Genomic DNA, 23,956 nt, shown 5'->3' with positions numbered 1-23,956 from the left:
CTTTCCGTTAAGACAGTGCGATGGCAGTATATAATGCCATTACGTCACGCTAACCGTTGAATTCATGATGGCATTCTTCAATTTTCAAGATTCTAGTTGATGATGCACGGCACTGCCGGTATTGGGGCTGTAATTTGTGGAACAGTGCATTGCCTTTGGCACCTTGTTTGCTGATATTTGAACCACTGGTGAGTGGTTTGGGAATGCCAGCTCGCCCTGCAATTTCCTGCTTAAGGAGCGCAATTCGTGAGTCTTATTTTCTTCTACTGACAAGGTTTGTGAGTGCTACAATCAGTTCTGCAGTGAATTTTGCATCTCCCATCATAATTCTCTTCGTCCGTCGCGACTACTCAGCACACAATTACGTTCGGGTTGTGACGCGTTTTCCCCGTATGCGGTATAATTCTTCGAAACTGTGATTCTTGAAACACTAAACACGTCGCCTACCCTACTTACGGAAGCACCCACCATACGACCATCATCATTTTGGCCACGTTCGAATACATTATTCTCTGACATAACGCAGTCTCAATTACATAAAATACTGCTCTAAGGGCAATTGCCTTCTGCGACGTACTGAGAACATTGCACAATCGCCGCTCGTGATCAAATAGATATGAGCAGCCTGCAGGCATGGCTAGCACCTACATTTATATTGAAGTATACATTTCCCTCGGTGTTTCCCAATTTTTGTTTACCCCTGAAAATACTGGGCCAGTAACAATAACGAAACCGTGGGTACGAGTAAAAATGCTCAACTGATCGACGAAAGAAAGAAGCACCAAAATATCCAACGAAACACACGAATTCAGTGATATGTCACTTTGTATTGAAATAAATAGGAAGTCTCAAGAAAGCGATGAAGAAATGGCTGGAGGAAAAATTAAATAAACAGAAAATTATATGGTCATCGGCAGAACTGATTTAGCACAAACATAACTAATAAAAAGCTTCGAAGAAATTAAAAGTGAGGGCGGGAACATTAAAAGTGTAATAGGAATTCCTCTGTGAAATGATGACACAAGAGGTGGGTGGAGTTGAATTGAGGGAAGAGACCAAACAGCGAGGTCATCGGTTTCTTCGGTTTAGGGAAGGACAGGGAAAGAAGTCGGCCGTGCCTTTTCAAAGGAACCATCCCGGCTGAGGACACAAGAAGGGATAAATATAAAGAGTACTATGAAGGACTCTACGAGGGGGAGGATTTGTCTGATGTGGTAGAAGAAAAAAACAGGAGTCCATATAAATGTCATAGGTGGTCCAGTAACAGAGATTAACAGATCTTAGGAAGATAGGCGAACAAATAAGGCAGAAGACATATGCAACAATCCTTTGGAATTTTGCAAAATCATAAAACTTATGCCAATCAAACAGCTGTGGGAAGTGGTGTCTACGTAGGTGGGAAGGGAGGCATAGCGTCACACTTTCGGAACAATATCAACCACATGGTCGTGAAGGTAGCAAGAGCAGATCTGTGCGAGAATTATCGGACAATCAAGTTAACGACTAATGCACCCGAGTTTCTGACTAGAATTATAGAATGAAGAATGGCTACGAAAGTCGAGGAGCTACATCTGCATGGTTACTCTGCAATTCACACTTAAGTGCCTGGAACAGGGTTCATCGAACCATTTTAAAACTGTTTCTCTACCATTCCGATCTCGAATGGCGCGTGGGGAAAAGTAACACCTAAATCTTTCTGTTAGAGCTCTTATTTCTCTTATTTGATTACGATGATTATTTCTCCATACGTAGGTGGGTGTCAACAACATATTTTCGCATTCGGAAGAGAACGTAGGTGATTGAAATTTCGTAAATAGATCTCGCCGCAAAGAAAACCGCCTTTGTTTCACTGACTGCCGCCACAACTCGCGTATCGTATCAATGACACTCTCACCCCCATTGCGCGATAAAACGAAACGAGCTGCCCTTCTCTGCACTTTTTCTATGTCCTCCGTCAATCCTACCTGGTAAGGATCCCACACCGCGCAGCAATATTCCATCAGAGGACGGACAAGTGTAATGTAGGCTGTCTCTTTAGTGGGTTTGTCGCGTCTTCTAAGTGTTCTGCTAACAAAGCGCAGTCTTTGTTTCCCCTTCCCCACAACATTACCTATGCGGCCTTTCCAATATAACTGCTCGTAATTGTAATTCCTAGGTACTTGGTCGAAGTGACAGCCCTTAGATTTGTGCGATTTATCGTATACCCAAAATTTATCGGACTTCTTTTAGTACCCATGTGAATGACCTCTCACTTTTCTTTGCTTAGTACCAATTATCACTTTTCGCACCATACAGAAATTCTCTGTAGATCATTTTGTAATTGGAATTGATCGTCTGTTGATTGTACTAGACGGCAAATTACAGCGTCATCTGCAAACAATCTAAGGAGGTTGTTCAGATTATCACCTAGATCATTTACGTAAATCAGGAACAGTAGAGGGCCTATGACACTACCTTGCGGAACGCCAGGTATCACTTCTGTTGTACTCGTGATTTATCGTCTATCACGACGAATTATGACCTCTCTGAGAGGAAATGGCGAATCCAGTCACACAGCTGAGACGACGCTCCATACGCACGCAATTTGATTAATAGTCGCTTGTGAGGAACGGTATCAAAAGCCTTGTGGAAATCTAGGAATATGGAATCGATCTGATATCCCTTGTCGACAGCACTCATTACTTCATGGAAATAAAGAGCTAGCTGAGTTGCACAAGAACGATATTTTCTGATTCCATGTTGGTTATGTATCAATAAGTCATTTTCTTCAAGGTGATTCATAATGTTCGAGTACAGTACATGATCCAAAATCCTTCTGCAAAATTGAGGTCACTGATAGGGGTCTGTAATTCAATGGGTTACTATTTCCTTTCTTGAATATTGGTGTGACCTGTGCTACTTTCCAGTCTTTAGGAACAGACCTTTCGTCAAGTGAGCTGTTGTATATGATTGCTAAGAAAGGCGCTATTGTGTATGCATACTCTGAAAGGAACCTGACTGGTATACCATCTGGACCGGAAGACTTGCCTTTATTAAGTGAATTGAGCTGTTTCGTAACATCTAAGATATCTACTTTTATGTCACTCGTGCTAACAGCTGTTCTGGTTTCGAATTCTGGAAGCAATTACGGAAAATTGTATTTAGTAACTCCGCTTTAGTGGCACCATCGTCGATAACATTTCCTTCGCTCTCGCGCAGTGACTGTATTGATTTTTTTTTTTGCCACTGGTGTTCTTTACATATGACCAGAATGTCTTTGGGTTTTCTACCATATTTTGAGACAATGTTTCACTGTGGAAAATATTAAAAGCATCTGTCATTGACGTCCGCACTAACTTTCGAGCTTCCGTAAAACTTAGCCAGTCTTGGGGTTAGGTAAAGTTCCGTAGAGGCAGTTTGAGGCTGCGCTTGTAATAAAGCAAAACTTATGAAAAATACTACACATCCACAATTTGTCGACCTATAAGACATATTCCACAATGTAAACTATAGCAATATGTTTGAAATTCTGAAAAATAGGAGTAAGCTGGACGGAAAGACGAGTAATATGCAATATGTACAAGAACCAAGAAGAAACAATAAGAATGGAAAACCTAAAACAATGTGCTTGCATTAGACATGACTTAAGACAGGGAAAAAATCTTTCACCTCTAATTATCAATCAACACAACCAAGAAATGGCGAAGAAAGTAAAAGAAAAGGATAAAGACTGGAATAAAAATTCAGGGTGAAAGTACATCAACGGTAACATTCATTGATGACATTTCCATCTTCAGTGACAGTGTAGAAGAATTGAAGTGCTTTTAAAGGGAATGAATATCTTAATGGGTGCTGAAAATGGAATGAAAGTAAAGCGACCAGAGGCAAAAGTAATGAAGAGTCGTTGTAAACGAGAATTGACAATAAACTTAACATCGAAAGTAATGAGCAGGATAGTAGACAAAGTGAAGGAACTCTGCTACCTTGAAAACAAAGTAACACATTGTTGCGAAGCAAAGTGGACATAAAAAGAAACTACCCTATTAAATTAGGGCATAGGCATACTTGGCCAAAAACATTCTTGGAGTTTGAAACAAGTAAGAAATATCTGAAGATGTAAGTTTGGAACAATATTGTTTGGTAGTAAAACATGGACTGTGAGAATACCGGAAAACGAGAGAATCAAAACGTTTGTGTTGTAGTGCTATAGAACGCTATTAAAAATTAGGTGGACTAGAAAGGTAAGATTGTAAATTACATGTTCCATACAGCATTTGAACATTCATTTATCGGAATGATGTGAAAGGATTCTGCTCAGAATATGTACACAGAATTACTATTAACATCAATGAACACATTATTGTTTTAGTCCTACTCATGCAACTATACTTAAAAATTTGTTGTTTCTTTTTATTAGCTACCAGTTTTTAAGTGGAAGATAGGTAGTGGAATAGAAGGAGTTGTCCTTTAGAAATTATTGTATGTTACATTTAAAGCTTGCTCGGCGTTCTATGTTTTTGGGCAAATGGTCAAAGACATTTATTGCTGCATATTAAACTCCATCTTAGCCTCTGATGGATTTAATAATGAATAATAAAGGTAGTTCTTCTCTCTAGTGATGTAGGTATGGACACCACTGATCTTTTCAAATTGTATTGCATTATTTATGACAAATTTCACTAGCGAATATATCTTTTGTGAAGGCGCAGTAAAAAAATGCCTATCCTTGAACAGGCAACTAAATGACGTCCTTATGTGAACACCACATAGTGTTCTTACTGCTCGCTTTTCTGAAATCAGTACTTCCTTTATAAGTGAAGAGTACGCCAGAAAGTATTCCATAACACATTAGTGAGTGAAAATATCAAAATATGTAAGGATGTCGATTCATTTCTTTACTAGATCAGCAATTATGTGAAGGGCAAAAGTAGGTGAAATTAGTAGTCTGAGAAACTCGGTGATATGCTTCTCCCAATTCAAAATTTCATCAGTATGCACACCCAGACATTTGGAGCGTTCTGCTTGGTTTACTGACTTCTACTCATTTGTTACATCAACAGTTGGCATGATTATTTGTTGTACAGAACTGAATATAGATGATCTTCTAAATTTAGGGAGAGTTCATTTCATAAAACAATTTTTAAATTCTTTGGAAAATATCATTTACCATCTCTTCCGTTGCTCTGTCTCTGCTGTGATTTATTATGACACCAATATCGTCAGCAAAAGCTGGAAAATCCTCTTGTTTAATTTTAAGCGGAAGGTCATTTGCATACATAAGAAAGAGGAGCTGACACAAAATTAAACCATTGAGGGACGCCCTTTGTCAGTTCTTCCTAATCATTAAGATATTCTAAACTTCCGGCGTGGTTTTTATTACTAAGCACCACATTTTGCAATTTGTTTGTTAAGAATGATTCAAATCAGCTGTTCCGCCTGGGAAAGGTTGATGAGTAGAAGTCCATCGTTTCCTTGAGTTTTCGTCGTAGCGGTTTTAGGGGAAATACTTGTATGTGTTTTTGTTTGATTAGGACTTAATTGTGTTGTGTGACATGCTGGTTATGAATATGGTTAACTGGAGGAAAGTGCGTAAATTTAGGGTCGGTATTTGGTTACGCCAAGGTAAACACGTGTTGATGCACGTAATTTAGGGAGAATGAGTAAGGTAGCTAGGGAAGAAACGAGATCATCTGCAATCTGCTAACTCTACTTGGGGACCTTATAAGGCATTTCGCACTGTTCTGAGATGAGAAAATGTAGGAAGAGTGATGCTGACGAATCATTAGGAACAAATAAAGCATCAGAATAATGTAGAACAATCAGAAGTAGGGGTGTTTAAGTGAAGAGAACGTGACAGTTCCTCAGGTAATGGAAGGTTTCATAGCCATTGGCCGCGAAAACTATACACAAAATGCCGCCAATCACGCTCCAAATTCATCTTCACTAACAGCTAATGACTGACTGCCATTATTACTAGAGTGGGAGGAAGTTGCGAAAAGGCTAAAAAGAGGACAAAGGAATTTATTAAAGGGACAGGAGAATAATGCAAAAAGTTAGCTGACTATTTCAAAAAGGGAGAAGAGCTCTAGAATAATACTGAGGAACATTTCAAAAGACAGATGGAAATGCCAGGAGGTAGACGAAAATATCAGGAAAGAAGATAAGAAAGACGTTAAGAAATAATAAGAGAGATGGAAAAATGTCGGGAAAGACCAGATCAACAATTTCAAAAATAAATTAATTACAAGATGTGAAACAGGCAACCGTTGAATTAGAACTGCTAGAAATTAGATCAGTTGTAGTGAATCTGATGCTATTGAAAGTGAACAGACTGATGTAGTGAAGGTTAGTCTTACACATTCGAAGCTGCCAGAAACGATATCAGATGAAGTGAAAGGACAAGACGCAAATATTAATAAAAGGCAGCAGACTGAAGTACTAGATGGGATCAGAGTTGGTCAGGAAGTTGAAAACGAAATTGAAGAGGACACTTAAGTGTGGGAGGCTGTAGATGTTAAAGAACAGGTCGTTCCCGTACCTGATGAACATACAGCACCGGTTACCTAGAAGCTAGATGATGTAATTCTTGTTAAATTTTGACATCATTAGACACTTTCATCTTATTTAAAGATTGGTATCTAGTATTTTTTAAAATTTATCCACAGGTCTGATGATGGTTTTGTAGAAAGAACCGAAACCAGTTACCTGTATCATCAAAACATACATGACGTGATCAAGACTGAACTTTAGTCAAAATATAACAATTAATTGATCACTGCTTTCCAAAAATGTTTACCAAAATTGTACAAAGTTTGTCTAGTCAGGCAATTGGAAATTACAAAAGGTTTAGAAATATTAGAACCAAAATTATGAAACTTGGTATGAAAATTAAATATAATAAAACTTGCCTCATGGAACATATCATACCAAAATATGCTAGAATCAATATCCAATCCAAATCTAGTAATGTAACATATGTACAACAAAAGAGTAGTATTTTATGGATTAAATCTGAAATTAGAGAAGCTTTTAAGATAAAAGATCTTTTAAATGTCGAAATGTATAGTCTGCATTTATTGCTAAGTAATGAACTCTCACCTTTGATTTTTTTCTATTTTACTAAGCAGCATTGATGAGAAAATAGACTTTTTACATAAAGCGATTACCCAAAGACATAAGAGAAAAATTGATTTACTCGTAGCTAAACAACAAAATAAGCTTTTAGAAAAGGTCAACAATAAACATCAATTTTATCCAAGGACAATGAATCTTACAGATATTCAGTTCACAAAGTCCGAAATGTTGCTACTTAACAAAGGCTTAAAATATAACTTAACTCCCCCACTAAATAATACGAATGTTAAACACATAATTGCTGATGTAATAGCAACAAGCAAAATATCGAAAATAAATAAACCCGAAGCATGCAAGATAGCCCTAAAAACGAAGGATTTAATTTTAAAAGAGAAAAACAAACTGCATACAAAAACTGAAGATAAAACACTTAAAAATATCAATAATAAACTACTAGCAGAGAAAGCAATTGTGATAAAGGCCGATAAAGGAAATACCCTTGTTATTATTAAAGAAGACGATTATATATTGAAAACACTCTCATTTTTTAATGAAAATGGGATCGTTGAAGTAACTAAAGACCCCACTCCAAAGTTCCAGTTAAAGATCAAGAAATTAGTCGATGAAAATAATCACCTCTTGACCCCTGAAGAAAAGAATGTGATGAAAAATATGAATCCCCAAATACCTAAATTAAGATCACAGATTAAACTGCATAAAAAAGAGCAATCTATATGACCTATTGTCAACTACAAAAGTAGCCCCTCATATAAATTAAATATGAAACTTAATAAAATTTTGAAAGCATTCTATACATATAACAGCAATTTCAGTATCAAAAACAGTTATGAACTAGCACAACAAATCCACAATATAGACAATCCAACTAGTGTAAGTATCGTCTCATTAGATATTAAAAATTTATATCAAATATACCCACTAATGAGACAATTAATATAATTAGGGATAACTTAATACAATACAAAAATATGACTAAAGACGAAATAATCGAATTTATAGAACTGCTTGAATGCACTTTAGATAACAATTATTTCTCTTTTAATACTAAAATCTATTGTCAGAAAGATGGCTTAGCAAAGGGAAATTCTTTAGCTGGGACAGTTGCAGACATTTTCGTGAACCACATTGAGACGCAATTCCTGAAAAATAACCCTGATATCGCAAATAAAATCAAATATTACAAGCGATATGTAGATGATACATTATTGATTTATAATGGTTCAAAAGATGAAATTGAGAAACTTGCTATAAAATTAAACTCTATGCACCCGAAGTTACAATTTACAGTTGAGCATGAAAATCGAAAATCTATTAACTACCTAGATCTCACTATAACTAATAACAATGGGAAACATTTATTCACCATATCCAGGAAACCTACAACCACTGATGTTATTATTAATGCCACATCATGTCATCCTGACAAGTATAAAAAAGCATTTTTTAAGTCTATGATACACCGAATACTAAAATTACCGCTAGAAGCTAATGAGATCAAAAAGGAAATGACCATCTTAAAACAAATTGCAAAAACCAACTCTTTCAACACACAACAGGTAGATATCATTTTTAATAAAGTACAACAATCACAAAGTACTCCACTAATAGGTAATCCAAAATATATGAAGATGACATATATGGGAAACATATCAGATAGAATTACTAATTTATTCAAAAATTCTGGAATAACAATAGCATTTACAACTGACAATACTTTACAACAAAAATTAAGACATACCGTAAGTAAAGATAATGGAAAATCTACCAGATCAGGAGTGTACAAGATCCAATGTAGAGACTGTGAGAAAATATATATCAGTCAAACAGGTCGAAATTTTGCAGTAAGGTACAAAGAACATATGTGGGGTACCTCATGAACAAAGTCCGTATTTGGTCATCATCTAGCATTCAATAATCATGCTGAGGGGACAGTACAAAATAATTTACAAGTTCTTCATTATGCAAATAAAGGCTTACTTATGAATATCATAGAAGAAATCCAGATATATGCTCATTTGAAAACCAAATCATCAATGCTGCTCAATGAACAATTAGATTTTCGCGAAAAATATTATTACGACCTTTTTGACGAAATTTTATAATAAAAGCATCTACTCTTTTGTTTTTTAAAAATAGAAGACTAGTTATATCCATAACAAAAGCAATGTATGTAAAATATGCTGCACAACATAAAAAAAATTGTTAAATTGACATTGATTATTATAAAAACTATTAGATCGATGATTTTAAAAAAAAATGTAATCAGTAGTCTCATCAGTTATTCAGATATACATAATGTGGAACGTACTCTTGGCTGCTACCCTACTGCTATAAAGAATATTGCTATAAAAACTACAGTTAAAATAAGACGATTCTGCAGCATCCAACAAAGATGCAATTGTGATGTAGGCGACTCGGTATAATCGATATATACCACAACGCCAAGGACTTTCACATCTTTGATGTAACAGGCACTGTAATAGTATTAAGGTTGCCCATAGAGGGCACAACTGTTACACATCGTAGTTCACTGTTTTTATCCAAAATATAAATAAGCTGTAGACATACTAACTATCTGTTAATCAGACATTTAAATGAATCAATTTTATGTTATTAGTGTATTTCCTACTTTTATACTTTGACGATGGCGTCATATTATGAACGCTGATTGGCAGTTGTGAAGTAGTGGACAGGAAGTAGGCGGAGCCTCTGCATATTTAAGCTCGTGCTCAGCACTCATAACCATCAGTTGACTGCGTAGCAGCGAGGAGAGCTCCGCCTACCATCCTAAGGGAGCCATGGGTATAATTAATTTTATTTTATCTTGTTAAATTCTGACATCATTAGACACTTTCATCTTATTTAAAGGTTGGTATCTAGTATTTTTTAAAATTTATCCACAGGTCTGATGATGGTTTTGTAGAAAGAACCGAAACCGGTTACCTGTATCATCAAAAGATACATGACGTGATCAAGACTGATCTTTAGTCAAAATATGATGTAATTAGAGGTAACACATCACACTACGGAGGGTACTGAAGTGCAGGTGATTACAGACAAACAAGAGGAGATTGTTAATGTGCCTCAGGAGTATACATTACAGGCCACCGAGAAGGTGAAGATGTAATTCAGCCTGGGTTAATGATGAATCAGATCTAACAAGTGTTGTTTTAAGAGAGGATCAGGAGAATAGTTACAGAGAAATAATTAATGAAGTAGATAAGGTTCTGCTTGTTGCAGTTTTGAACCAGTTGACAGTGTTAGAACAGTGATGGAGAAAGAGTTAACGAAATTAAAGAGGTTGTCCCTGTTTGAATCAGCTGACAGAAAAAGAAGTGGGGCCTGTAGTAACTAGGTATCGGTTAGAACCAGTTTTAGAGGCTATTGTGATTGTTTCAAATGCACTTGTGGTTCAGCAAGAAGATAAAATATTATAGTACTGTCGAGTTGAGAGCGTAATTGACTGGTAATTAAAGTACGAAGAGTAATATAGTTTCACTCTACAGCAATGTTTGTGAAGTGTTTCCCCATGCGTCCCTATTATTCAGCTGTCCAAACCAGACAGTGAGATGCAGTGAACTACAAGTGGAAGAAAATTAAATATAAAGATGACGTTTCTTACACTGACAACCCTGCGAGTCTTTGCATGTAACTGTAGACTAATGGGGTGAGCTCCGACTTCGCCGTTGAACGAAAAGGAATTTTGTTTGTAATTTGATGAGCTGTGATTAGTATACACTTGTGAATTCAGTTAGCAGGAGGTATTTTGTGCACTGGAAGTGAGATGTGAGAGTTCGTGAGCAGTGAAGAATTGGTATGTCGACGTGTATGTGTATGCAGAGAATAAACATTTGCCGTGATGTGAATAGTGACGCGCCATAAGCTAACTGCAGAGCGTGATGTGGTGGGGCACGTTTGTGGGCGATAATGTGTTACTGACAGCAAAGAGGAGGTCACGCAAGAGTCCATATATTAGCTATAATATTTGTACGTATACTGTGGGCCATTCCGAGTAGAGAAATTTATTCGTAATAACGTTGTGGAGACTGAGACCCTTCGTAATCGCAAATCGAAAGATAGGTGACACGTTTCGCACTTCAAGAGATTCGTTGACTAGGTAACCATCAATTTCATGGCTGCGGGCGTGGGTCAAAGAAGAATGGAAGAGATACTTAGTATGTGCAAGACATCTCGGTGATGTTTGAGCCACTGTGGCTGTATAGAAAGATTAGAATAACGAATGCATTGGGTGAGACATTGGATAAACTTGCTCTACAAGGATGTTTTCTGCGCGTTATAACTGATGATTGTGGCCAGTAGCGAGATGTACTGTGCTACTGTTTCGTCGCACGCCACACCACGTAACTGTATGTGTGTCAAAACAACTGACAATGTACGATTTGAAAGAGTGTTTTGCACATGCTGTTCGCAGGGGTTGCAACTGTCATACGGTGGAATTCTATTTATTACGAATAAAATATGCTGTAACATTAAGATTACTGCAGATCGAAGCTATAACCTAGTGAAGACCATCTTAACACAAGAAATAGAGGTAAAATATGGAAACATATCCAAGCATTGCAACTAATTACAACTGCATTCCAAGAATTGCAACTGTTGCAGTTCTGATAAATACCCTGATAAAGATTTATGCTCTGTGTGATCATTAAATTTATGGTATGTTCCTGTAGTCTTCCATGTAATTTACAATGATCAATTACAGTACTATCTCAGTAACTGACTGCAGAGCGCGCCAAATACTTATAAAGTATGCATGCTTAAAATATATTGAGCATATACAGTCTAGCACCCACCGATACCTCAGAAATCTAACAATAAGATTGCTCTTGCTACACACAGTAATTGCTTGTCACTAACGGCTATTAACCATGCTAGTAAGCAACTTTTTTCCATTTCATCTCGTCGATTATTTAACGTAACGTTACGTTATTTTTACTCATAAACTGTTTTCCGACGCTGTTATGAGGCCAAGAAGCTTGAACTTGTTTGATGGAAAAATTTTTCTGGGCCACCGATCTAAAGTCATGTCGGTTGTTGCTTTGTCAACATTTCATAGTGTATATCAAGGCCTATTAACCACGGTACTTGTTTCAAATGCTGAAGGCGTAAGAGCTACAGTACTATTCAGGTGGAAAGTCTTATGAGATCACAGAGCTATAATTTTCGTAAATTTGGTTAGAATTAAATTTTATTAAAATATGATTGTTATTTGTAGTGGTTTTGTATGGAACAATTGCATGATGTAAGCTGTTGGATGGTTCCTACGTCAGAAAGTCGAAGTGAGAACTTGGGCAAACACAACTGACCCCAGCGGAAGCGACGCGACCTTTACTGAGTGGTGAGAACAGATGGAGTCGCCCCACTGAGTGCTCCCGTCCAGGTACACTGCACGCCTTCTCCACTCCTGCTGCGAGACGGTGGTAGTCACATTCCTATCTGTACTGGCCTCTGCAAGGTAGTAACACGTCTTGACGACTGTTATGTCTGTTTGCAATGACCAATGACCCACTCCTAGCGACTTGTGCCATCAGCACGAAGAATGGCTGGTCGCCTAACCAGCTTACTACAATTGCAAACCCTACTATCCCTCAGACTACCAGTTGACGCTACAGGGGTCGCCGAACCCCCGGTGGCAATGTAAACTGTTAAGCAGACTTTGAGTTGACGTGAACCATAACCAAATTGGTGCGGAAGGTCTATGAAAGGAGCTTTTCTTGTACACTGAGACACCATCAGGTCCCACTATGCACCCTAGATGCTACACATTTGTCTACAAACATGAAGTCCCGTTAGACATTTCAGTCTTGAGTCATGCTATTCAGAGACACGCAGATTAGTGCTACTAATTACGTTATCTTTCTTCACTGTGTGTCTATGAGGAATAGTAAACATTGTAATGGCACCCATAAGCCCAAATCATGTTGTTGTGAGTCACCAACACTTTTGGAATAACTTACGAATCTACTGATGACAAGTCAAATGTCAGAGCAGGTAACTGTCGAACTTTACGATGCTGAACGATGTCAGTGATGTGGAGAAGGTTCAATTTTGTAAGAAACAGCCCATAAACACAAATTCGTTGCTAGTCAGCACGCTAATTATAGTCAAGGTACATCATTTGAACAAACCATTATCTTGAACATGTGAATCGTGTCGTGTTTCCACGAGATTTCCAGCTAAAACTGCAAACTTTAGACATATCTCTTCTGTATTTCTAGCCCGGCAAACATTCTGTAGAATCAGTGAGAATGGTGAACAATATGTTACCCAAGAAGAATGAAGTGACTCTTGTGTTATGTATTTCTTTTTATGTAATTTTCAGGGAAAAAACTGGCCATTAGGCTCCACATACGTTATTAAATAATCTTAGCTCACGCCATTTGCGGTGCTACATATATGTTTACTATTGATGTTTCATGTCTCTTGATTTTAATTTGTTTTCCATGCAGAAATTTTAACGCATGCCATTAGTAGTGCTGTGAACTTGTCTGCGACTGATATTTCTTGTTTTAATTCGTCACACAAGTAATAATTTTAATCCACACCATCAGCGAGGTTGCTGTCTGTGAGTACCTATAAATTTGCCATTTTTAAGATGAAACCATGTATTTGTGTCAATGACAATCCACGCTGTCTCAATTCATGTAGCAATTACATCGCTCGTTTACCGAGATGCACATCGCATAATTACACAGTAGCACAAGTACTTGGGTATGAGCAGTCAACGAGAGCAATAGTAGTCTTTTTGTAATTCTCATGTGTTGTATGCTCAACAAATATGTTTTACAAATTTTGTGATGGTACACAACATAAAATAACAGAAGTGTAATAAATAATGTTTCGCTTATGTCTGGTTTGCTCTGAAGATAAGTCTATAACTGTCATTCTTTGCTTATTCCATGTGATGCACTGAGCACCTGCGTTAATATATCATGCTTTTTGTTCAATATAAAATGCTATGTACTTATTGTTCGATGTGACTTGATTATTCGATTTGATTTGATTACCTGCACATGCTTTTTTGCAAAAGTCTTATTTGCCACATCACATGCTACATGGTACGCTATGGCTTAAAATGACTCATTTGATACTGTAACGTAGTTAGTCGGAATGGTGTAATTAATTGTAAACAGAATTGAATATGGACGGATCTTAGTGGCAAGCCATCTCTCTCTCTCTCTCTCTCTCTCTCTCTCTCTCTCTCTCTCTCTCTCTGTGTGTGTGTGTGTGTGTGTGTGTGTGTGTGTGTGTGTGTGTGTGTGAGAGAGAGAGAGAGAGAGAGAGAGAGAGAGAGAGAGAGAGAGAAAGATTGCTGATATTCTCCTTATTATTACATGTTTCGTCAAAACCAATACATTTTAGTGAGTATGAAGTGGCTTGCATAGGAGTGTGCCTGTACAAATTTCAGGATGTCTACCTCGGCGTGATGTTGAAAAGTGTCAACCTTCGCACAACACTCATCGGATGATGAATGCGCGAAACAAAGCCAAAAATAGTACCCCTATCCAAATAAAATGTCCTTACATAAACTTAGGCTATTGATGAATTTTAGCATAAGTTCATCACCAACAATTTTACTGGCAACAGTGAGCTGATGTTAATACGGTCACTTTTCTCTGAAACTGTCACATAGCTTATTTCAAAATACTTTGTGCTCACTCTCTTCATTAAGTAGTCGATCTCTGATGCTGCGCAATAATATCCTTGAAGACTGAGTAGCACCAGTGGCTGTCACTTTTATTGCTTTCTTTTCCGTTCTTTTTACCTTGATGGCGGACCACAGAGTCGGAAGCATTTATGCCAGCTTGGAAGAGAGGGTGTTTTTGTATACTATAAGAGCCAAGGAAGTCCAGGTAGCCCTAGTGGCAATGGAATTCTCCCAGGCGACACTGTCTACATCTACATCTACATTTATACTCCGCAAGCCACCCAACGGTGTGTGGCGGAGGGCACTTTACGTTCCACTGTCATTAGCTCCCTTTCCTGTTCCAGTCGCGTATGGTTCGCGGGAAGAACGACTGCCGGAAAGCCTCCGTGCGCGCTCGAATCTCTCTAATTTTGCATTCGTGATATCCTCGGGAGGTATAACTAGGGGGAAGCAATATATTCGATACCTCATTCAGAAACGGACCCTCTCGAAACCTGGACAGCAAGCAACACCGCGATGCAGAGCGCCTCTCTTGCAGAGTCTACCACTTGAGTTTGCTTAACATCTCCGTAACGCTATCACGGTTACCAAACAACCCTGTGACGAAACGCGCCGCTCTTCTTTGGATCTTCTCTATCTCCGCTGTCAACCCGACCTGGTACGGATCCCACACTGATGACCAATACTCAATTATAGGTCGAACGAGTGTTTTGTAACCCACCTGCTTTGTCGATGGACTACGTTTTCTAAGGACTCTCCCAATGAATCTCAACCTGGCACCCACCTTACCAACAATTAATTTTATATGATCATTCCACTTCAAATCGTTCCGCACGCATACTCCCAGATATTCTGAGAAGTAACTGCTACCAGTGTTTGTTCCGCTATCATATAATCATACAATAAAGGATTCTTCTTTCTATGTATTCGCAGTACATTACATTTGTCTATGTTAAGGGTCAGTTGCCACTCCCTGCACCAAGTGCCTATCTGCTGCAGATCTTCCTGCATTTCGCTGCCATTTTCCAGTGCTGCAACTTCTCTGTATACTACAGCATCATCCGCGAAAAGCCGCATGGAACTTCCGACACTATCTACTAGGTCATTTATATATATTGTGAAAAGCAATAGTCCCATAACACTCCCCTGTGGCACGCCAGAGGTTACTTTAACGTCTCTAGACGTCTCTCCATTGAGAACAACATGCTGTGTTCTGTTTGCTAAAACTCTTCAATCCAGCCACACACTGTTCGAGAAAACAGCCGCTTTGTATGACGAATCAATTAGAAAGACAAAGAAATTCCAGTCAAGTGTTGCACACCAAAGGCAGGTATGTGAACAGCCATTTGCCTCAAGAGCCACGCCACAACATAATGTTCGGTATAAATTTCAGAATCCGGTGTCCTGAATGGTTCTCATCTGTGCCAAAGTGCCAAGCGTCTCATAGCTCCTCTTAGGAATAGTACCGTGGAGTTTTCAGCCTTCCCTCCCCACCCCCTCCCACACCCCCCCACCCCTCCCCTAGAGAAATATTGGTGAGATATAACAAAAATCCGGAAGATTAGAAGGCTGTTAAGCCTTTTCACTTATGTTTTACAAGGTAGAACTCGCAGTTGTGCCACCATTGCCGGCGACACACCACCTCTGACAGAAAGAAAATTTTGACAATGTCCAGAAAGAGAACACCCCACAAGAAGATCAAAGAGTACACTCACTGCTATGCAGCTGAGCTGTTAGAATGAATTATGAGGTGAGCCTTACTGTGGTATCGGACGATACCTCTACTTGAGCACTGTGTACAGAGAGAGATCTGAACGCAAGAGGCTCCAGCCACTACTGCCGCTGCCTTCCACATTTACGTGAAAAGTTCCGTAAGATGGGCCAGTGTTTCGATCACCATTTTCGAAGTGTTGCTGTACTTATTCGATCCCTTCAGGAGCCAGTTAATCACTCATAATGCTTTGTGCACGGAAATTTATTTCAGTAAGCAGTTTGACGATCTTCCCGGTGTTCAAACCAATTTTTTCGTGTTATTTGGCGTAATTTACTAACGATGCTTACCGTTACTGGTCGTATTCCTGTATTTTTCCTTTTATCATGCTTACCCAATTGTGTCTTCACCATTAGAACCTCTTGTACAAGCGATAAATGCACAATTGTTTATCGAAAAAGGTAATTCATGTGTTTTGCTTTTCGATAATAAATCTGATTATTAGATTAACCACTTGTTTCTTTTGTGCGAGGGATGTTCGTAAAGTAGGTTCTGGTCGGTAGCGAAATGGAAACCACTGTGAAAATCCGATGAATCTTCGTACAGATACGTTGGATAGTATCTCTGGTATACGCTTCGATCGCCTCACGTCGCTCTTTTTAATTCTGACTGCACAGTGAGAACATAAAGATGCCAAGGAAATAGTGTCTCCTACCAAATACGAGGGCTTGGTGAGGAATTTAGCCTGATGTCATGCAGCCCAAATAATACAGCTGTCATGCAGTTCCTTCCTCATAACAATTCTCGGCCGCGCTCTGCAGGGGCGTTGAAGATGCTCCCGCAGTGTTTGTGCTGGGAAGTGTTTGATCACACACAATAAAGCTCGTAACGGGATGCTCCTGAGTTTCAATTCTGCTCTCATCAACCGTTGGATTTGAAGACAACATTTTGGCACAGTAAACGAGCTGTAGACCAGCGCAGAATATTGATGGAAAGCACAGGCGGCTGTCATCTACGACGAGAGTACTCGAAAGTCGACACAACGCTACAACATATGTCTAAGACGGAGCGGCGGCTATGTATAAAACTAGCCGGGAGGAGTAGTTAACTGTTGCAAATACAATGTTTTTGATTTTTGACATTCAGAACAAGGATTTTGTTTAATTTAAGGAAAATACGTGGAACGATAGCCAAACTTGATGCGTCATTTACCGTTCCCAAACAAATATTTTTATTCAATAACAATTCAGTCATGAGTCAACTGACAGTTACCAAGATTCTTGAGAAGTCAAATAGTTAAGATTTGCAAATTAAATTCACAGTGTGTAAGGACATTTCCATTACAAATAAAATTTCAAATAGTACTCAAAAAATGTCACTGTGCAACACAATGGTGGGCAGACTACAAAGAGTTAATTAGTTAAATAAGCCTGTGGCGACACTCTGTACCCACAACTACATCACAGCTGTGGCTAATCACACAACAGAACTTGAATATAAATTGAACAAACATTAAATAGAAAACATTGAATTGCGTACATCTCTACTGATTATTCTACCCTCAGTAGATTTCTCGGTTTCGCAGCTTACAGAATCAGTGAGACTAGGACCGCAACAAAAGCAGAGGACTACCTTCTCCGCTGGGGAAAATTTAAAGAACAAGGTACAACTGGTGAAGTCAAGGATGAGCCCGGTCCTCCGAATAAAATCGCAGCCGAGCAATAATGTGACCTGCTCGTCCTTAACCACGAAAGGTCTGACTGGCCATGACTAGTTGCAAACGGACAAACTACCACGTACCTCGCCAACCAGAGGCAACTTTTGCCCTTTGGCCGCGCGACTTCTCTGGGAAGACAAGGGCACGGGAAACGTTCTCCACATCTGGCCATACTCCAGTTACCATTGGTAATCAAGTAAGGAGACCGAACTGCTAGACAAAGATAAAGCACAAAGATAAGGAAGGGGAGCCCATACAACGAAATGGCACCCTCCACTGACACGTACGACCTCCCCCCTCCCACCCCCCTCCCTACCACCATGGCGTCAGCTGTTAGGTCTGGGGCTTCTCACAACAGGGCACTGGCGCACAAGGTGGGCACTCGCACCGCAACGAAAACAACGACTGTGACTGGACGACTCACATTCGGATTGCTTGCCCTTTCTGAAATTCACAAAAATTAGTCGGGTGGTTGCCTCGTGATGACTAGGTGTTGTGTGACGTCCTTAGGTTAGCTAGGTTTAAGTAGTTCTAAGTTCTAGGGGACTGATGACCTCAGAAGTTAAGTCCCATAGTGCTCAGAGCCATTTGAAGCATTGGTCAGGTGGTGAGCAGATACCAAGCGAGACCGATCATCCATACGCATGCCTTCTAAAATACTGGAGATACTCCAGAATGAGATTTTCACTCTGCAGCGGAGTGTGCGTTGATAGGAAACTTCCGGCAGATTAAAACTGTGTGCCAGACCGAGACTCGAGCTCGGGACCTTTGCCTTTCGCGGGCAAGTGCTCTTTCGCTCTGCCCACGAAAGGCAAAGGTCCCGAGTTCGAGTCTCGGTCCGGCACACAGTTTTAATCTGCCAGGAAGTTTCACTGGTGATACTGTCAGATTCGGTAACGCCCACATCGAGTGCCGGCTGACACAGCCAAAGGCCATCGTTCAACATGCTGGCTCATTGTGTCGAAGCTGCCTGCACTCGCCAATATACCTGCACTCAGGCTCATTGCGTGTTCTCGCCGACAACTTTCTGCCTATAAGTCGAGCCCTGAGCTGTCCTATGGAATCCTCACGTCTCGAGGCTTCAGAAACCAAATTACTCAATCTCCCTTTGGTTAAGCAACGAAAGGATCACGTGGTGCGGTATGCGCAGGTGATCAGCATGAGGCACAACCTGGATAATCAGCCACAGCACTTGTGGTAATTGAGGCAAATCAGCAATAGACAACTTAGGTAGACCGGTAAGGAAGCACATAATGGGTCTGGATAATTTAACGGAGTGATCAGAAGGCAGACTACCAAGACCACGGGCACCGGACCGCATATTATCAAGCATCTGTTTACGACCTAAAACTTTCTGCTCTGGACCCGCATCCTCGCTCTCTAGAGTCAGGAATGCCGCCCTAAGCTGCAAGTCCGCTACCCGATTAAGTAACTGTTTACCCTTTGCTTTTTGGAATCCCTAAGTTCAGCGTGATCGCAATCAATTAAGCGATTCCCATAATGTGCAAGATGTGCATGGGTTATACAAACCGTTTGCTCTCTAGGAAAGACGCATCACATTGGGCATCACCCAACGCGCTGAAATAGTAGGAAGAGCGGCACCTACCTCCCCAATAGTGTCCGGAGAAAGGCAAAGCGAACTGTCCACCGCCGCTCGCTATCTGGCTGCCAGTTCTGGGAAGCTACAGTCTGTAGGCAGGCCTCGAACCTTTAATTCGTGCTGCAGGTGCTCCCTCTAAAGATGCGGAATCCTGGGGCTCTCCCTGGAATCCATGGTATGTAGCGACCTCCTGAGAAACAACCAGAAGTAATAATAATAACTCAGGAAATGACAAATGTACTAGAAAAATACCTTAAAGGAACGACAAATGACGCCAAAGGGTAGACAGATCCAACCGTCCTGCCAAACAGAACGTAACCACACTCTTCAGCTACCAGTTGAGACCAAGAACAAGGATCGGGATTAAAAGGAAAACACTTGGAAGGGTGGCCCTACTTGATGCTTCATTTATTATCCCAAATAAATATTTTATTTAATAACAGTTCAATGATGAGTCAACTGACAGTTATCATGATTCAATCGGAATACATACAAATAGTTAAGATTTTTAAATTAAGTCCACAACGTATTAGAACATTTGCATTGTACATAAAATTACAAATAGTACTCAGAAAAATGTCAACTGTGCAACAAAATGGTGGGCCGATTACAAATAATGAATTAAATAAACCTGCGGCTCCCCATCTAGATCACGTCTGTGGGATAATCCCACAATAGGACTTGAATGTAAGTTCAACAAATGTTAAATAAGAAACATTAAAATGCGTACATCTCCACTGGTTATTCTGCTCTCATATAGACAAGATACGGCCAAGCTGGCCAAAGGCGACGCACTTGTAAAACCGAAGCAACAGTAGCACTTCACTGATTGGTCACAAGCCTTTTTCACATAAATCACGTCAAGTGCTTAAATAAAGTACTGGGCCCATAAAACGCAATTAAAATGATAATAACACTTAAACCCTTAATGTTTTTTAAGAGAACCAGAAACTCCGTGATCAGTTTTCCCGAAGACTTTGGCTAAACGCCCACAAGCGCCTTACAATAACAGAAATACTGAGTCAGTTACTTCCTAATTAGGCAACACGCTCGCCACGGCACGATACCAAAAGAATGACAACAAACTACTCCACGTAGGGATGGAAGGGGTGGAACAGGAGATCCGTAGAGTCGCGTGTGACCCGCGAACTCTTGTGCGATGACAGGAAGGCCGCCGAAGCGGAAGGAAGACGCGTCCCTGCCCCGGACCACCAGAACAGAAACGCGTCAACCGTTGCCGATGTAAGGCTGTCAAGATATACCAAATAACAAACAGCAAAACAAGTTTGATAGAAATTAGCATACACAGTATCAACTATTAAAACTTCTGTATGGGAGCGGCCCTGTCATTACTCTGCAAGTTAAACTTCCCAGCAATAACAAGAAGCAATGTACAATATCATTTAAAAGAATAACTACATAATAATTACAAGAAAGATTTAAAAAATCAAGGTATATCTTTACTGGGGACTCTCAGGGACTAAATGGCACAGTAGTTGAGATACGCACCAAATTGCAGATGGCCGGTTAAATTGTACAACTATACTCTGAAGGGCTTCTCAGCACGGAGTAAGAGAGTGTGCAAATACGAGTACAAGCACGTACACACATATGATCCACACGTGTGTATCTTCAGGCTGGGCGCACACAATTTTAGTTACAGGCCAGATCCAATAACTCGCCCCACGAAGAACCAAGACGTTAACAAAAAACAGAAATTACACTTAGTAAAAAGAAACCATGATTTCAAGTACAAGATTAACATTGTAAAATACTAGCTTGGCGGATGCAGAAACCTCCATATTGAGACACACAACCCCAAAGAGGTCACCAAAAGGAATAAAGAAACTGTACTCCTGGATAGCTCAAAGCGGGCAGAATTAACAGTCTTTAATTACAGTACTTACTAAACAGTCTTCATACATAATTTCAAACAAATGCCAAGGAGGACAAGAGCGTGAGGACTCCGGATAGGCACCAGATAATACTGCCCTGCTGCTGGCAGCTGATGCACATCCTAACCAGGCTGCAAGCGACGAGAGCCTCTTCTTGCCCACTTTAACCACCGGTATCAACGTTCAACAGTGAAGGAAAAGGCTGGCCCACATAGTCCAACGGGAAACGGTGTTAACTCGCTGCAATTGCCGGGACATTCAAATGGCTCTGAGCACTATGGGAATTAAGTGCTGAGGTCATCAGTCCCCTAGAACATAGAACTACTTAAACCTAACCACCCCAAGGACATCACACACATCCATGCCCGAGGCAGGATTCGAACCTGCGACCGTAGCGGTCGCGCGGTTCCAGATTGTAGCGCCTAGCCGCCGGTGGTGGTCTCGCGGTCCTAGGCGCTCAGTCCGAAACAGCGCGACCGCTAAGGTCGTTCGAATCCTGCCTCGGGCATGGGTGTGTGTGCTGTCCTTAGGTTAGTTAGGTTTAAGTGGTTTTGAGATCTAGGGGACTGATGACCACAGATGTTAAGTCCCATAGTGCTCAGGGCCATTTGAACCAGCCGGCCGGAGTGGCCGTGCGGTTCTAGGCGCTACAGTCTGGAGCCGAGCGACCGCTATAGTCGCAGGTTCGAATGCTGCCTCGGGCATGGATGAGTGTGATGTCCTTGGGGTAGTTAGGTTTAAGTAGTTCTAAGTTCTAGGCGACTGATGACCTTAGAAGTAAAGTCGCATAGTGCTCAGAGCCATTTGAGCCATTTGAAATATTTTTTTTGTAGCGCCTAAAACCGCTCGGACACTCCGGCCGGCTTGCCGGGACGTCGAGCGCTCAGGCGCACCCGTTCAGCTCAGTGTCCGACACACCATTCGCCACCACATAACCCCAGAGGGAACACACAACCCAGCATATGACGAGAACCAGAGTCGACGAAACGCGCGTACAAGTGGTGCCAGTAGGATCACGCACGAGCTCTCACGGAAGCCGCCACGGCTCAATTTTCAAAGCGGTTTCCATTTTGCGATCGATCGGAACTTACTTCCCTAACAGCCCTCGTGTATTAGATGATTCCTCCTCTTGTTAACATATCTATGTGCTCTGTTTGGTACCAATACTATAACAGTCGATTGGGTCAACTCTGTTAATTATCATTTAGAAAGGAATTTCATTGCTTGATATTTTCTTTAATTAATTTGAATTATCCTTTGCGTTAATTATCCTCTCTGAAAGTCACCAGAAATCATTAGGGCTATGCATAAAAGCACATCCAGAACTTTCCACTAGTTCGCAGGCAGAATTATTCCCTGTGAAGCCTTTTTTTTTTTTTTTGGGGTCATCAGTGTTCTGACTGGTTTGATGCTGCCCGCCACGAATTCCTCTCCTGTGCTAACCTCTTCATCTCAGAGTAGCACTTACTCCCTAGGTCGCCCATTATTTGCTGGATGTATTGCAATCTCTGTCTTCCTCTACAGTTTTTGCCTTCTACAGCTCCTTCTAGTACCATGTAACTCATTCCCTTATGTCTTCACAGATGTCCACTCAACCTGTCCCTTCTCCTTATCAGTGTTTTCCACATATTCCTTTCCCCTCCCATACTGTACAAAACTTCCTCATACCTTACCTCATGTCCACCTAATTGTCAACATTCGTATTAGCACCACATGCCAAATGCTTCGGTTCTCTTCTGTTCCGGTTTTCCCAGAGTCAATGTTTCACTGCCATTCAAAGCTGTACTCCAGACGCAGTACATTCTCTGAAATTTCTTCCTCAAATTAAGGCCGAGTTTGGTATTAGTAGAGTTCTCTTGGCCAGGAATGCCCTTTTTGCCATTGCCAATCTGCTTTTGATGTCCTTTTTGCCCCGTCCGTCACTGATTATTCTACTAACTAGGCAACAGAATTCCTTAACTTCATCTACCTGGTGACCATCGATCCTGACATTAAGTTTCTCGCTGTTCTCATTTCTACTACTTCTCATTACCTTCGTCTTTCTCCGATTTACTCTCAAACCATACTGTGTACTCATTAGACTGTTCATTCCGTTCAGCAAATCATTTAATTCTTCTTCACTTTCACTCAGGATAGCAATGTCATCAGCGAATCGTATCATTGATATCCTTTCACCTTGTATTTTAATTCCACTCCTGAACCTTTCTTTTATTTCCATCATTGCTTCCTCGATGTACAGATTGAAGAGTAGGGGCGAAAGGCAACAGCCTTGTCTTACACCCTTTTTAAT

This window comes from Schistocerca serialis, chromosome 4, assembly GCF_023864345.2.
Source record: "Schistocerca serialis cubense isolate TAMUIC-IGC-003099 chromosome 4, iqSchSeri2.2, whole genome shotgun sequence".
In the NCBI taxonomy this organism is placed as follows: domain Eukaryota; kingdom Metazoa; phylum Arthropoda; class Insecta; order Orthoptera; family Acrididae; genus Schistocerca; species Schistocerca serialis.
Note: the sequence above shows the minus strand (reverse complement) of the source record.